This window comes from Pseudophryne corroboree (assembly GCF_028390025.1).
Source record: "Pseudophryne corroboree isolate aPseCor3 chromosome 3 unlocalized genomic scaffold, aPseCor3.hap2 SUPER_3_unloc_7, whole genome shotgun sequence".
In the NCBI taxonomy this organism is placed as follows: Eukaryota; Metazoa; Chordata; class Amphibia; order Anura; family Myobatrachidae; genus Pseudophryne; species Pseudophryne corroboree.
This window is the reverse complement of record NW_026967563.1, coordinates 1,529,352-1,544,279: the sequence shown is the minus strand read 5'-3', so window position 1 is coordinate 1,544,279 and position 14,928 is coordinate 1,529,352. Positions and strand designations below refer to the sequence as shown.

Genomic DNA, 14,928 nt, shown 5'->3' with positions numbered 1-14,928 from the left:
TACCTGTAATCATTGCTTTTATGTGTATTAAAAAAAACAACCGGCTAGGATGCTTAAACTGGAGCTTGATCAACACTGAACGCTCATGTGGGATTACTAGAGGTGACATGGATGCTCATGTGTGATTACTAGAGATGACACGGATGCTCATGTGGGATTACTAGAAGTGACATGGACGCTCGTGTGGGATTATTAGAGGTGACATGGATGCTCATGTGGGATTACTAGAGGTGACATGGATGCTCGTGTGAGATTACTAGAGGTGACACGGACGCTCGTGTGGGATTACTAGAGGTGACACGGACCCTCGTGTGGGATTACTAGAGGTGATATGGACACTCGTGTGAGATTACTAGAGGTGACATGGACGCTCGTGTGGGATTACTAGAGGTGATATAGATGCTCGTGTGAAATTACTAGGGGTGACACAGACGCTCATGTGGGATTACTAGAGGTGACATGGACGCTCAGGTGGGATTACTAGAGGTGACATGGACGCTCATGTGGGATTACCAGAGGTGACATGGGCGCTCGTGTGGGATTACTAGAGGTGACATGGACGCTCGTGTGAGATTACTAGAGGTGACATGGACGCTCGTGTGGGATTACTAGAGGTGATATAGATGCTCGTGTGAAATTACTAGGGGTGACACAGACGCTCATGTGGGATTACTAGAGGTGACATGGACGCTCAAGTGGGATTACTAGAGGTGACATGGGTTTTGCAATAATAAAACAGCAAAGAAGAGAAAGTGATGTCCTGTTTGTTTATTAAGTGAAGTATGTAAGATAAATCAGTGATATATAAAACACAAAGGTAAATGTATAAAGGTGAATAAAGTAATAAAAAAACAAGTGGTTTTTGTAGTTAAACATCGGCATGTATATTATATTGGGGGATAATTGATTCAGTGCTGGTAATCCTGGTCAGTAAGAATATATTAATATATTACACCCATACGAGGATGGGATAAATTCCACATTTAATAATATTGTGGCAGAGTTTCCTCCAGCGGTAATCTCAATGTAACATCACACTGTATGTATAAACACTTTATGGGGGGGGGGGATTCAGTTCATCGCAAAAAATCTCTATCCAATTAGCCGCAAAAAGTTATTGGTGATAATTCTCCATAGGTTTTTTTAATTTGCGCACAAATGTCTGCGCACTGAGCAGTTGTGCGGTGTTAGGAGGAACTCATTTATAAAGCCTTTTTAAATGTTTCCTACTGTATTGTCTTACTGACCTATAGTTTCTTACTGTATTGTCTTACTGACCTATAGTTTCCTACTGTATTGTCTTACTGACCTATAGTTTCCTACTGTATTGTCTTTCTGATCTATAGTTTCCTACTGTATTGTCTTACTGACCTATAGTTTCCTACTGTATTGTCTTACTGACCTATAGTTTCCTACTGTATTGTCTTTCTGACCTATAGTTTCCTACTGTATTGTTTTACTGACCTAGATTTTCTTACTGTATTGTCTTACTGACCTATTGTTTCCTACTGTATTGTCTTACTGACCTATAGTTTCCTACTGTATTTTCTTACTGACCTATAGTTTCCTACTGTATTGTCTTACTGACCTAGAGTTTCTTACTGTATTGTCTTACTGACCTATAGTTTCTTACTGTATTGCCTAACTGATCTATAGTTTTACTGACCTATAGTTTCCTACTGTATTGTCTTACTGACCTATAATTTCTTACTGTATTGTCTTACTGACCTAGTTTACTACTGTATTGTCTTACTGACATAGTTTCTTACTGTATTGTCTAACTGACCTATTGTTTCTTACCATATTGTCTTACTGACCTACAGTTTCCTACTGTATTGTCTTACTGACCTATAGTTTCCTACTGTATTGTCTTACTGACCTATAGTTTATTTCTGTATTGTCTTACTGACCTACAGTTTCCTACTGTGTTGTCTTACTGACCTAGTTTCCTACTGTATTGTCTTACTGACCTATAGTTTCCTACTGTATTGTCTTACTGACCTATAGTTTCCTTTTCTATTACATAGTAACATAGTATCTAAGGTTGAAAAAACAAGATTTTAATTACCTACCGGTAAATCCTTTTCTCGTAGTCCGTATAGAATGCTGGGGTCCATGTTAGTACCATGGGGTATAGACGGGTCCACCAGGAGCCATTGGCACTTTAAGAGTTTAATAGTGTGGGCTGGCTCCTCCCTCTATACCCCTCCTACCAGTCTAGAAACTGTGCCCGAGGAGACAACATACTTCGAGAGAAGGAAATACACAGATAATGGTGAGATTCATACCAGCTCACAGAACAGGCAAATCTGGCTAACATGCCAGAAAACTCAGCAACAACTGAAACAGTAAATAATGCAGAACCTACCTAGGAACCAGGCAGTACTAAACTAGAAAACCAAAGCAAAAAAATAAAGCGCTGTGCGGGCGGGCGCCAAGCATCCTCTACGGATTACGAGAAAAGGATTTACCGGTAGGTAATTAAAATCCTATTTTCTCCTTGGCCAGTCCGGAGTAATGAGGATTGCCAGAACCTTTGTTCTTCTTACAAGTTGAAGAACTCTTGGAATCAGAGGAAGTGGAGGGAACACATACACTGACGTGAACACCCACGGTGTTACCAGTGCGTCCACCGCCACTGCCTGCGGGTCTCTCGACCTGGAACAGTACCTCTGCAGCTTCTTGTTGAGGCGGGAGGCCATTATGTCTATGTGAGGAACCACCCACCAACCGGTTACCTCCTCGAACACCTCCGGGTGGAGGCCCCACTCTCCTGGATGGAGATTGTGTCTGCTAAGGAAGTCTGCTTCCCAGTTGTCTACTCCCGGAATGAAGATTGCTGACATCACCACTGCATGCCTTTCTGCCCAGAGGAGGATTTTTGACACCTCTGACATTGCAGCCCTGCTCTTCGTTCTGCCTTTTCAGTTTATGTAGACCACTGTGGTCACGTTGTCCGACTGAACCTGAACAACTCGAGCCTGTAGGTGTGCTGCTTGAAGAAGGCCATTGTACGCGGCCCTTAGCTCCAGGATGTTTATTGGGAGAAGGAATTCTTGATACGACCACCTTCCTTGGAAGGTTTCTCCCTGAGCGAATGCTCCCCAACCTCTTAGACTTGTATCCGTGGTTAGAAGGATCCAGTCCTGAACCCCGAACCTTCAGCCTTCCAGAAGGTGTGGTAGTTGTAGCCACCACAGGAGCGAAATCCTGGCTCTTGGTGACAGACGTATCCTCTGGTGCATATGTAGGTGAGATCCCGACCACTGGTCCAAGAGATCCAGCTGAAAGGATCGAGCATGAAACCTTCTGTACTGCAGAGCCTCGTAGGAGGCAACCATCTTCCCCAGAAGGTGGATGCACTGATGAACCGATACCCGGGAAGGCTCCAAGACATCCTGGACTATTGTTTGAATCACCAATGCTTTCTCCACCGGTAGAAACCACCTCTGCACCTCCGTGTCGAGGATCATTCCCAGGAAAGCCTCCTTGTCGGCTCCAGATGAGACTTTAGAAGGTTCAGGATCCAACCGTGCTCCTTGAGCAGTTGTGTCGTGAGAGCAATGGATCTTAACAACTTCTCCCTGGATGACGCCTTGATCAGGAGATTGTCCAGATACGGAATTATGTTCACCCCCTGCTTGCGGAGCAGAACCATCATCTCTGCCATCACCTTGGTGAAGACCCTCGGTTGAAACTGATAGTGATCGTCTACAGAGCTGGCCCTAACCAATATGATGCCCTAGGCAAGATTTTGGCTGGTGCCCCCTAGCACCACCGCTGGTTCTGCCTCTGACCTTGCACCTCTTTCCCAGCACCATTACCCCTCACCCAAATTTTTAAATAGGAACAGTTCGCACATTTGACGCACAGCCCAAAAAGGGGCATCTTCTTGCTGGGAAGGGACATGGCCACACAATAGTAACCCCAATTCCAATTACGCCACACAGTACTGCAAATGTATTCACATTTTATCTTGCGATAGTGTCCATAATTCATATTACATCCCACAGTAGTATCACTTTGCTTAATAAACATTACTCCTCACAGTAGAGCCCCTTATTCACATTACATCACACTGAATTGATCCTTATTCACATTACACCACACCTTATTGCTCTTTATTCACATTAGACGCTACAGTGGTGCCCTTTCTATTTGCAACGCCACATAGTAGAGCACCTTATACACATAATGCCACACATTAGTAATGCATTTTTACACAATTCCACACAGTAATGCCCCTTACACATATGAGACACATTAATATCCTTATAAACATAATGCACCTTACACATTATGACAACCTTTATTAATGCCCTTTTACACATAATGTCCCTTACACATATGTCGCACATTATTAATGCCCTTATACACATAATGACACACATAGTGCCCCCTACACATTTGCTGCACATTATTAGTGCCCCTATACACATAATGACACACATACAGTAGTACCCTGTTACACATATGCCGCACATTATTAATGCCTTTATACACATAATGACACACATAGTGGCCCTTTACACATATGTTGCACATTATTAATGCATTTTTACATGACACACATAATGTTCCTTACACATATTCTGAAAACTACTGCACAACCAACCCACTCACATGCACACAGCACTCACACTGCCACTAACACTGTGACCTCTGCCTCTGCTTGGATACAGATGTGTCCTCACAAATCTTGCATCAATGCTAACGTCGGGCACTTTTCTTTAATGATAATGCATCTTATTTGCATCACTATGTGGCTAGGATGCACACGCAGCTTCTGCTGATTAAATTGATATGCAGCATGCCTATATACTGTGTGAGACTGTGGCTGTATCTGCATATGAAATGCTACATACAGAATATAGGCATGTCGCATATCATTTTAATCAGCAGAAGCTGATGATGCCCCATGGCATATCAAATGCCCTAGGCAATTGCCTAGTTTGCCTATGCCTATGGCCGGCTCTGATTGTCTAACAGTCCAAACCTGAGATAAGCCTGATGCGGCGCCCAAATGGGAATGTGGAGGTACGCATCCTTGATGTCCAGGGACACCAGAAATTCCCCCTTCGTCAGTCCTGAGATGACAGCTCTCAGAGACTCCATCTTGAACTTGAACTCCCTGAGATAAGCGTCCAAAGACTTTAAGTTCAGAATTTGCAGTACAGAACCATCCGGCTTCGGTACCACAAAAAGGTTCAAATAGTAACCCTTGTACCACTGATGAGGCGGAACTGGAACAATGACCTTGGACACTAGCAGTTTTCAGATAGTATCCAGAAGAATTGCTCTGTCTGCCGGCAAAGCCGGTAAGCCTGCTTTGAAGAAACGGTGAGGTGGGAAAGTTTGAAACTCCAGTCTGTACCCCCTGGACACTATATCCTGTATGCAAGGGTCCAGACCAGACAACACCCAGATGTGGCTGAAATGCCAGAGTCTTGCTCCCACCTGACCTTACTCCAGGCTGTGCGGTCCACCGTCATGCGGAGGACTTGGGGGTACCAGATGCAGGCTTCTGGTCTTGGGAACCTGCGGGAGCAGGCTTTTTTCCTTTAGAACAACCACCTCTGAAGAAGGTGTGAGAAGGCTTGTTCTTTCTAGGCCTCGCGGGCCAAAAGGACTGTGACATGGCTGGTGTAAAAGGCTTCTTCGTAGCCGGTGCAGCTGAGGGGAGAAAAGGAGACTTACCCGCCGTAGCCGTGGCAATCCATGCATCCAGCGCCTCCCCAAATAAAGCCTGACCTGTGTAGGGTAGGCCCTCCACGCATTTCCTGGATTCCGCGTCTGCAGACCATTGGCGTAGCCAGAGACCCCTGCGAGTCGAGACGGACATGGAGGAGATCCCCGCAACCATGGAACCCAGGTCTTTCATGGAATCTACCAGGAACCCTGCAGAATCCTTAATGTTACATAAGAATAAATCAACGTCACCTGTATCCATCGTAGTCAAGTCCTCCTGCAGAGTGATTGACCACCTGGCTATAGCTTTAGAAATCCATGCACAGGCAATAGTAGGCAAACAAACAAACGGTTTAAATACCCATTTACTTCTTCATTGGGTATTCATATCTCCTGAGAAAACTGCCGTTTGCCTGTGGCGGAGAAACGCATTGAGTGTTGTAGCTATTGTCGGTCCATTGAAGGAGATTCATCCACTTCGTTTAACCCTGCTATAAACAATTTCATTGATCCTCACTGTTGTCACACGGGACGGAACGCTACTGCCCTCCGCTGTGCCGGGGCACCTGTCTGCAGACTGATTATCGGAGCTCGCTGCATCTCCCACTGGTCCATCTGTGAGGGATACCTGCAGCCGTTTGTAGCTCACACTGCACTTTGCTATTGACGGGAACCAGCGGAGATTACCAACATTGGGTGAGAACACTGACCTATAAGTGAGGATACTGAACTACTCAAATTATCCACTTTAATACCGTGGGATCCCTCTGGTATATACATAAATTGGAGTACTCCTACACTCTAATATGTTAATTAATGGACCGCAGTACTGCACATATAGGTGGAGACTCCAATTTCTTTCTATCATCCTCTGGGAATGGAAAAGCAACCAAGACCCTTCTTAGGGATCTGGAATTTCTTCTCCGGATTTTCCCAGGCCTTTTCAAATATAGCATTTAATTCCTTGGATGCTGGAAAAGTGAGAGGGGCCTTCTTACTGTCCGTGAAAAAGGCCTCCTCTACCTGCTCAGGAGCTGTGTCAGAAATGTGCAACACATCCCATATGTCCTCAATCATCAACTGCACCCCCTTAGCAAGTGACACCGTCCACCTCGACACATCCCCGCCACCGTCTGCAGTGTCAGAATCGGTGCCCGTGTCATCCTGCATAATCTTGGAAAGCGCACGTTTGTGAGAATGTACCGCAGGGGACCCTGTGGGAGCAGTATCAGACCATACAACCATAGAGGATTGCAATACCTGGGTGACATGCTCAGTTCTTGTAATCCTCTCAGAAATTTGAGAAATAGTCCCGCTAAGAGAGGCTAACCACTCTGGTTCTCTAGCTGGGATCTGCGCTACAACAGTGCAATCCTGACTACATGGGATGGGATCTTCCTGAGAAGATAAATCCTCTGCAGCATATGAAACAGAGTCTCTATACATGTCTGCTAATACACCCCACATACACACAGGGTACTGGGCAGACAGAATTTCCCCCCCAAGAATGGCAGAGAGACAAAGAGATTGGAGCCAACCCACACACAGCGCTATTACAGGTATAGGGAGACCCTAAACCAGCGCTGACTGTGTCCCTTAATAGGTGACACAGTCTTACACAGCTTCCCCTCCCTTCTACAACCCCCCGGTACCGTACAGATAGCTGGAGTTGCACTAGAGGGACTGAACTTCCACTTGTAGGCAGGAAAATGGCGCTGAAACGCTGCTGGGTCTGCTCTGAGAAGCTCCGCCTTTTAATGGGGTGGTCTTCCCGCTCTTCATAGATTATACTAGCCTGAGGTTTTGTGTGCTGGCTGAGATCCGCAGATGCCGAAAGGCTGGAATGGTCAGTGTAGAGTTAGGCGCTGGCTCAGGGCGCCCCTCACAGTGCCGAACATAGTTATCGCTGAGCTGTCCGGGAGCGCAGTACCTACCCTGTAGCCGCCATCTTCACACCGACCCACCGTTTGTTAGGGGGGGTGGTGACTCACTTGCCACACTTCAGCTCTGCAAGGGGGCGGCGGCATGCTGCTGGGGTGATCGTTCCCCTGTGGTGGGGAATGATCTATCCCCTCTGGAGCTCAGTGTCCTGTCAGCGGAGACAGTGGCTTAGACCCCGCAGGGTGGACACTACTTCCCCCCTCAGTCCCTCGATGCAGGGAGGCTGTTGCCAGAAGCCTCCTGGTAAAATAAAAACTCTAAGAAAAACGTTTACTAAAAAAACTTTGTAGAGCTCCTCCGGGCACATTTTCTAAATGACGTCTGGTAGGAGGGGCATAAGGGGAGGAGCCAGCCCACACTATTAAACTCTTAAAGTGCCAATGGCTCCTGGTGGACCAGTCCATGGTATTATGGACCCCAGCATCCTCTAGGACGTAAGAAAAAAGAATTTGTCCATCGAGTTCAACCTATTTGTGGTTTCCTGTGCAGTATTATTTTTGGCCTAAGTTTTTTCTGATGCTGATGTCAGCCGTTGTGTTTATTCCTTTTTTTTAATAACTGTAGTGCGTGACAATCTATGCACCCTAACCCTGGATATCCTTATCCATTGGGAATTTATCCAACCCATTCTTAAAGGTGTTGACTGTGTCCGCCATTATAACTCTAAGGCAGGGAATTCCAAACACGTATTGTCCTTACTATGAAAAAAACATTTCCTGGCTTTGTGCGGAATCTCCTCTCCTCTAACCTAAGCAAGTGTTCTTGTGTCCTCTGTGCTGATCTTACCAAACACAGGTCCCGCGCAAGCTCCGTGTATTGTCCCCTTATATATTTGCAAATGTTGATCATGTCCCCTCTTAGTCTCCTCTTTTCCAGTATAAACATGCCTAGCCTAGCAAGCCTTTCCTCGTACTCCAGAGTCTCCATGCCCGCCTCTGAACCTTTTCTAGCTCCAGAATATCCTTTTTGTAGTATGGTGCCCAAAATTCTACACAGTATTCAAGATGTGGCCTCACTGGTGATTTATATAATGGGAGCATAATACTCTCGTCCCTAGCATCAATTCCCCGTTTTATGCATGCTAATATCTTTTTAGCTTTCTTTGCTGCAGTCCTACTTTGGGTACTGCTGCTTAGTTTGCTATCTATGAGGACACCTAAGTCTTTTTCCAGTACAGAATCCCCCAAAATTGCCTTATTTAGTATGTAGGTGTTACTTTTGTTCTTGTTACCACAGTGCATTACCTTACACTTGTCTGTGTTGAAGCTCATTCTCGATTTGGCTGCCCATGCTTCTAGTTTAACCAAGTCGTTCTGAAGGCTCAGCATCCTCCTCCGTTATTTAAAACCTTACACAATTTGTTATCGTCTGCAAAAATTGACACCATGCTCCCTAGACCTTCTGTTAGGTTGTTAATGAAAATGTTGAACAATAGTGGTCCTAGTACAGACCCTTGTGGCACACCACTTAGCACTTCAGTCCAATTTGAAAATAATCTATTAACCCCAAAGCGCTGCTACCGAATATCTAACCAATTACTGACCCAAGTGCATATTGTGCTCCCTTGCCCCATTTCTTGTAGCTTATAGATAAGTCGCGTGTGTGGTACTGTGTCGAAAGCTTTGGCAAAGTCTAAAAAGATTACATCCACCTCCTTACCCTGATCAAGGTTCGCACTTACGGTTTCATAAAAGCCAAGTTGGTTTGACATGATCTGTCCTTCACAAATCCATGTTGATTCCTTTTAATGACCTTATTGAACTTCTGAATACTATGCCTTAGAATACCTTCCAATACTTTCCCCACTATAGATGTAAGACCTGAACCCTCTGGCACTTTCTCTTCATTTGATCCCACAAGTGAAGATGAAGTATCAACACTCTTTCCATCCTCCTACTCCACTACCTCTCCTCTTGATCCTATACCCTCACAGGTCAGTAAAACTTTGTCTCCTGTGCTTATCCCAACCTTAACTAAAATCTGTAATCTCTCTCTCTCTACTGGTATCTTTCCTTCTCTGTTTAAGCATGCAGTGATTACTCCCAGTCTAAACAAACACAACTCTGACCCAAACACACTCTCTAACTACCGTCCCATTTCTCAGCTACCAGGTCCCTTCAAGCTACTTAAGAGACTTGCCTACACTCGCCTTACACACATTCTTAACTCCCACAACTTATTGGACTGACTTCAGTCAGGCTTTCGTGCCCAACTCTCCACAGAGACGGCACTGACCAAAGTAGTGAATGATCTGGTCACTGCTAGATCTAAAGCCCACTACACACTACTCATTCTTCTAGATCTCTCTGCTGCTTATGACACTGTTGACCACTCTCTTCTCATACAAATACTACAATCTCTAGGTCTTCAGGACACAGCCCTCTCCTGGTTCTCATCCTAACTATCTAATCGCTCTTTCAGTGTTCACTTCTCTGATTCTACCTCCTCTTCTCTACCTCTATCAGTTGGAGTACCGCAAGGCTCAGTCTTAGGTCCTCTGTTGTTCTCAGTCTATACCTCATCTCATTGGTAAACTAATCAGCTCCTTTGGATTTCAGTATCATTTGTACGCTGATGACACTCAAATCTACCTATCCTCCCCAGATTTGTCACCATCTGTATTGGCTCGTGTCACTGGATGCCTGTCTGCCATTTCATCTTTGATGTCATCTCGCCACCTCAAACTCAACATTTCCAAAACACAATTAATTATTTTCTCACCAGCTAAAAGTAGTTACCAACCTGATATCTCCATAACTGTTGACAATGCAACTATCTACCCTACCCCACAAGCTCGTTTCCTAGGTGTCACCCTTGACTCTGAACTGTCCTTTGTTCCACACATTCAATCTGTCTCTAAATCATGTTACATGCACCTAAAAAACATATCCAAAACATGCCCTTATCTTACACAAGACACAGAGAAAAACTCTAATCCATGCACCCATCATCTCCCACATTGATTATTGTAATAGTCTCCTTACTGGTCTTCCCAAACATAGGCTCTCACCACTACAATCCATTTTAAATGCAGCTGCGAGGCTAATCTTCCTCGCCAGACATTCTTCATCTGCTGATCCACTGTCAGTCCCTCCATTGGTTACCGGTATTCTACCGTGTCAAATATAAAATACCTTTACTGACATACAAGGCTATTAACCAAACTGCACAATCATACATCTCCTCACTCATCTCAAAATATCTCCCTACCAGACCTCTCCGCTCTGCACAAGTTCTGCATCTCTCATCCATATATATTACCTGTTTCCACACAAAATTACAGGACTTTACCCGGGCTTCACCCACTCTGTGGAATGCACTCCCACGCACAATAAGACTCTCCTCTAGTCTCCAAACCTTTAAACATTCCCTGAAAACTCACCTCTTCAGACAAGCCTACTAAATTTCAGACCCACTCACACAACCTTCAATGCTTCCCTATCCAGTTACATCCCCTCTGTACAGTTCACATAAATCCCTCTCTGTACAGTCCACATAACCTCACATTTTGTCTTCCAACATTGCTGGGTGGTCATATCATACAACTCATTAAGAACCTAGCAATCTGGTGGACCATTATGCAACAGGTAGCATCTATCCTTGTGTATCAATGCCTATTTTCCCTTAGATTGTAAGCTTGCGAGCAGGGCCTTCCTACCTCTAAGTCTGTCTGTTTTTACCCAGTTTTGTTCTATAACTGTTGTTCTAATTGTAAAGTGCAATGGAATATGCTGCGATATATAAGAAACTGCTAATAAATAAATAAAGAAATAAATAAATAAATGAGACTAACTGGTCTATGTGCACCAGGATTCTCTTCTCATGCAGGTAAGAGAGAAATTACATGTCTTACTTGCTTGAGGAAGAATATTGGTAAGACAATACCAACAGAGCCATCCCATATCCCTCCTACAGATGGACCTTTTCAGGTAATACAAATCGACTTCATACAGTTACCACCCTGTAGAAATTTGAAATATGTGTTAGTATGTATCGATGTATTTTCCAACTGGGTAGAAGCGTTCCCTGCTGCCACAAATACTGCTACGTTCACTGCAAAGAAAATTGTGCAGGAATTTGTGTGTTGATATGGTATCCCTAGAGTGATTGAAAGGGATAGGGGTACCAATTTTACAGGTGAAGTCTTTCAGGTCATGTGCAAACTGATGGGAATTAATAGCAAGCTACATACTCCATACCGACCACAGGCGAGTGCGAAGGTAGAGAGAGTGAACAGCACTATTAAGAACAAGCTGAGCAAAGTGATGGCTGAAACTGGATTGCTGTGGCCAGAAGCTTTGCCACTAGTGTTGTACAGCATCAGAACCACTCCCAGGTCCCTGCATAACTTATCACCCCATGATATTCTTTTTGGTCGACAACCTCATGTAATGATAGACCCCCAGGATGATTTGAAATGCAATAATGATATGACTGTGAAATATTTGGTTAGGATGAGCCAGCAGCTGAGAAATCAACAAAGAAATCTAAAGCTGGCGATTCCTGACCTACCGAACAGTAATTGTCATGACAATGAGCCTGGGGATTATATGATGATACAAAATTTTCTACGCTCAGGTTGCCTCGTTGACAGGTGGGAAGGACCGTACCAAGTCTTATTAACCAGCACTACAGCATTAAAAGTCCCTGAAAGAGAGACTTGGGTCCACTCGTCCCACTGCAAGAAGGTCGCTAACCCGGAGAAGACTCGTAACAAAGAGCAAGGTTTAGAGAACCTCGTCTCACTAGAATGTTTGTTACAGGACTGTTGAAAGGCAGATGAGCACGGAGAGCAACAAGAGCTAGAACGGTTGTCGCACCGTTTTCTTTTTTCACCTCCCCCTGCATTTTCCTTTCTTTTCTCCTTATTTTCCTCCTTTCCCCTAACGAAATGGATCGATCACAAGAGACTGTGTTTCGGGTTCTGTTAGTAATTCTGGTTTTGATCAGGATAGTTTGTTTTGGTGAGGGTCCCAGAGAGGTCGAGCAGGGATCTGGAATGGGTTCTGATGGCGAGTATGAATTTGTAGGATCTCAGGAGCGGTGAAGAAAAGAAGTGTATACTAGTAATAGCGCTCTCCAGTAACCATGGTTACTGGAGAGCGCTATTATAGAAACATAGAAACATAGAAACATAGAATTTGTCGGCAGATAAGAACCACTTGGCCCATCTAGTCTGCCCCTTTTTTTTTTTTATATATTATTTTTTTTTATCACTAACCTTATTTGATCCTTATTTCTTTGTAAGGATATCCTTATGTCTATCCCATGCATGTTTAAATTGCTCTACTGTCTTAGCCTCTACCACCTCTGATGGGAGGCTATTCCACTTGTCCACTACCCTTTCTGTGAAATAATTTTTCCGCAAATTTCCCCTGAACCTCCCCCCCTCCAGTCTCAGTGCATGTCCTCGTGTCCTATTGCTTCTCTTCATTTGGAGAATGTTTCCCTCCTGGACTTTGTTAAAACCCTTCATATATTTGAAAGTTTCTATCATGTCCCCCCTTTCTCTTCTCTGCTCCAAACTATACATATTGAGATTTCTTAGTCTTTCTGGGTATGTTTTGTGATGTAGGCCATGCACCATTTTAGTTGCCCTCCTTTGTACAGTTTCTAATGTATTAATATCCTTTTGAAGATATGGCCTCCAGAACTGAATACAGTATTCTAGATGAGGCCGTACCAATGACCTATACAGTGGCATTATTACTTCTTTCTTTCTGCTGCTGATTCCTCTCCCAATGCAGCCAAGCATCTGACTAGCCTTCCTCATTGCCTTGTTACATTGCTTACCTGCCTTTAAGTCATCTGAAATAGTGACTCCTAGATCCCTTTCCTCCTCAGTAGTTTCCAGTATAGTGCCATTAATACTGTATTTAGCTTTAGGATTTTTGAGACCCAAGTGCATGATTTTGCATTTTTTGGCATTAAACTGTAATTGCCAGACTCTTGACCATTCCTCTAGTCTACCTAGATCCTCAATCATTTGTTTTACCCCACCTGGTGTGTCTACCCTGTTGCATACCTTTGTGTCATCTGCAAAAAGGCATACTTTCCCTTTAATCCCATTTGCAATGTCACCAATAAAGATATTGAAAAGCACTGGTCCAAGTACAGATCCCTGGGGTACTCCACTGGTAACATTTCCCTCCTGTGAATGCACTCCATTTACCACAACTCTCTGTTTTCTATCCTTCAACCAAGATCTTATCCATTCAATAATCCTAATATCCAATCCCAAACTTTCAAGTTTATTTAGCAGTCTGCGATGTGGAACTGTGTCAAAAGCCTTACTAAAGTCAAGATAAGCTATATCCATGGCTCCACCTTTATCCATCACTTTAGTCACACAATCAAAAAAGTCAATAAGATTTGTTTGACATGATCTTCCCCCAGTGAATCCATGCTGTTTGGGATCCAGTAAATTGCCGGATTTGAGATGATCTACAACTCTTTCTTTTAAGAGTGTTTCCATCAATTTCCCTACTACTGATGTAAGACTCACTGGTCTGTAGTTGTTTGCCTCTTCCTTGCTTCCACTTTTGTGCAGTGGGACTACGTTTGCTCTTTTCCAGTCCCCTGGAATTTCTCCTGTAGCTAATGACTGGTTGAATAATTCTGTCAATGGTGCTACCAGCACCTCTTTAAGTTCTTTTAGTATCCTTGGATGTATCCCATCTGGCCCCATAGATTTGTCCACTTTCAGCTTTGAGAGTTCTGTTAGGACCTTCTCCTCTGTAAATGTACTTGTTTCATTTTCCTGAATATCCCTGCAACTTAACTGTGGCCCCTTCCCCTCTCTTTCAGTAGTAAATACTGAGCAAAAATAATCATTAAGATGATCTGCTATTAAATTGTCTCCCTCAACAAGATTCCCAGTGTCCGTCTTTAGTTTTATAATTCCGCCTTTTGTTTTTCTTTTTTCGCTTATATACCTAAAAAAAGTTTTGCCTCCTTTACCCACTGACTGGGCCATTTTCTCCTCAGCTTGTGCCTTTGCACATCTGATTACCTTCTTTGTCTCCTTCTGTCTAACAAGATATATCTTTTTGTCTTCATTATTTTGTGTCTGCTTATATTTCCTAAAAGCCATCTTTTTTGCTCTCACAATATTTGCTACTTCTTTTGCAAACCACACTGGCTTCCTTTTCCTTGTGTTTTTCCTAACAGTTTTGATACAAAGGTCTGTTGCCTTCCATATTGCACATTTGAATGTTTTCCACCTCTCCTGCACTGTTTCCAAGTTCCTCCACTCTGCCAAAGAATCGCTTACACATTTTCCCATCCCTACAAAATCAG

General features: G+C 43.9%; 1 protein-coding gene across 1 annotated transcript in view; it reads left to right on the top strand.

Moving 5' to 3' along the window:
* The window catches only part of LOC134984639 (uncharacterized), a 452,661-nt gene that overhangs the window by 40,703 nt on the left and 397,030 nt on the right, over positions 1-14,928 (top strand). The gene's annotated exons all lie outside the window — the stretch shown is intronic.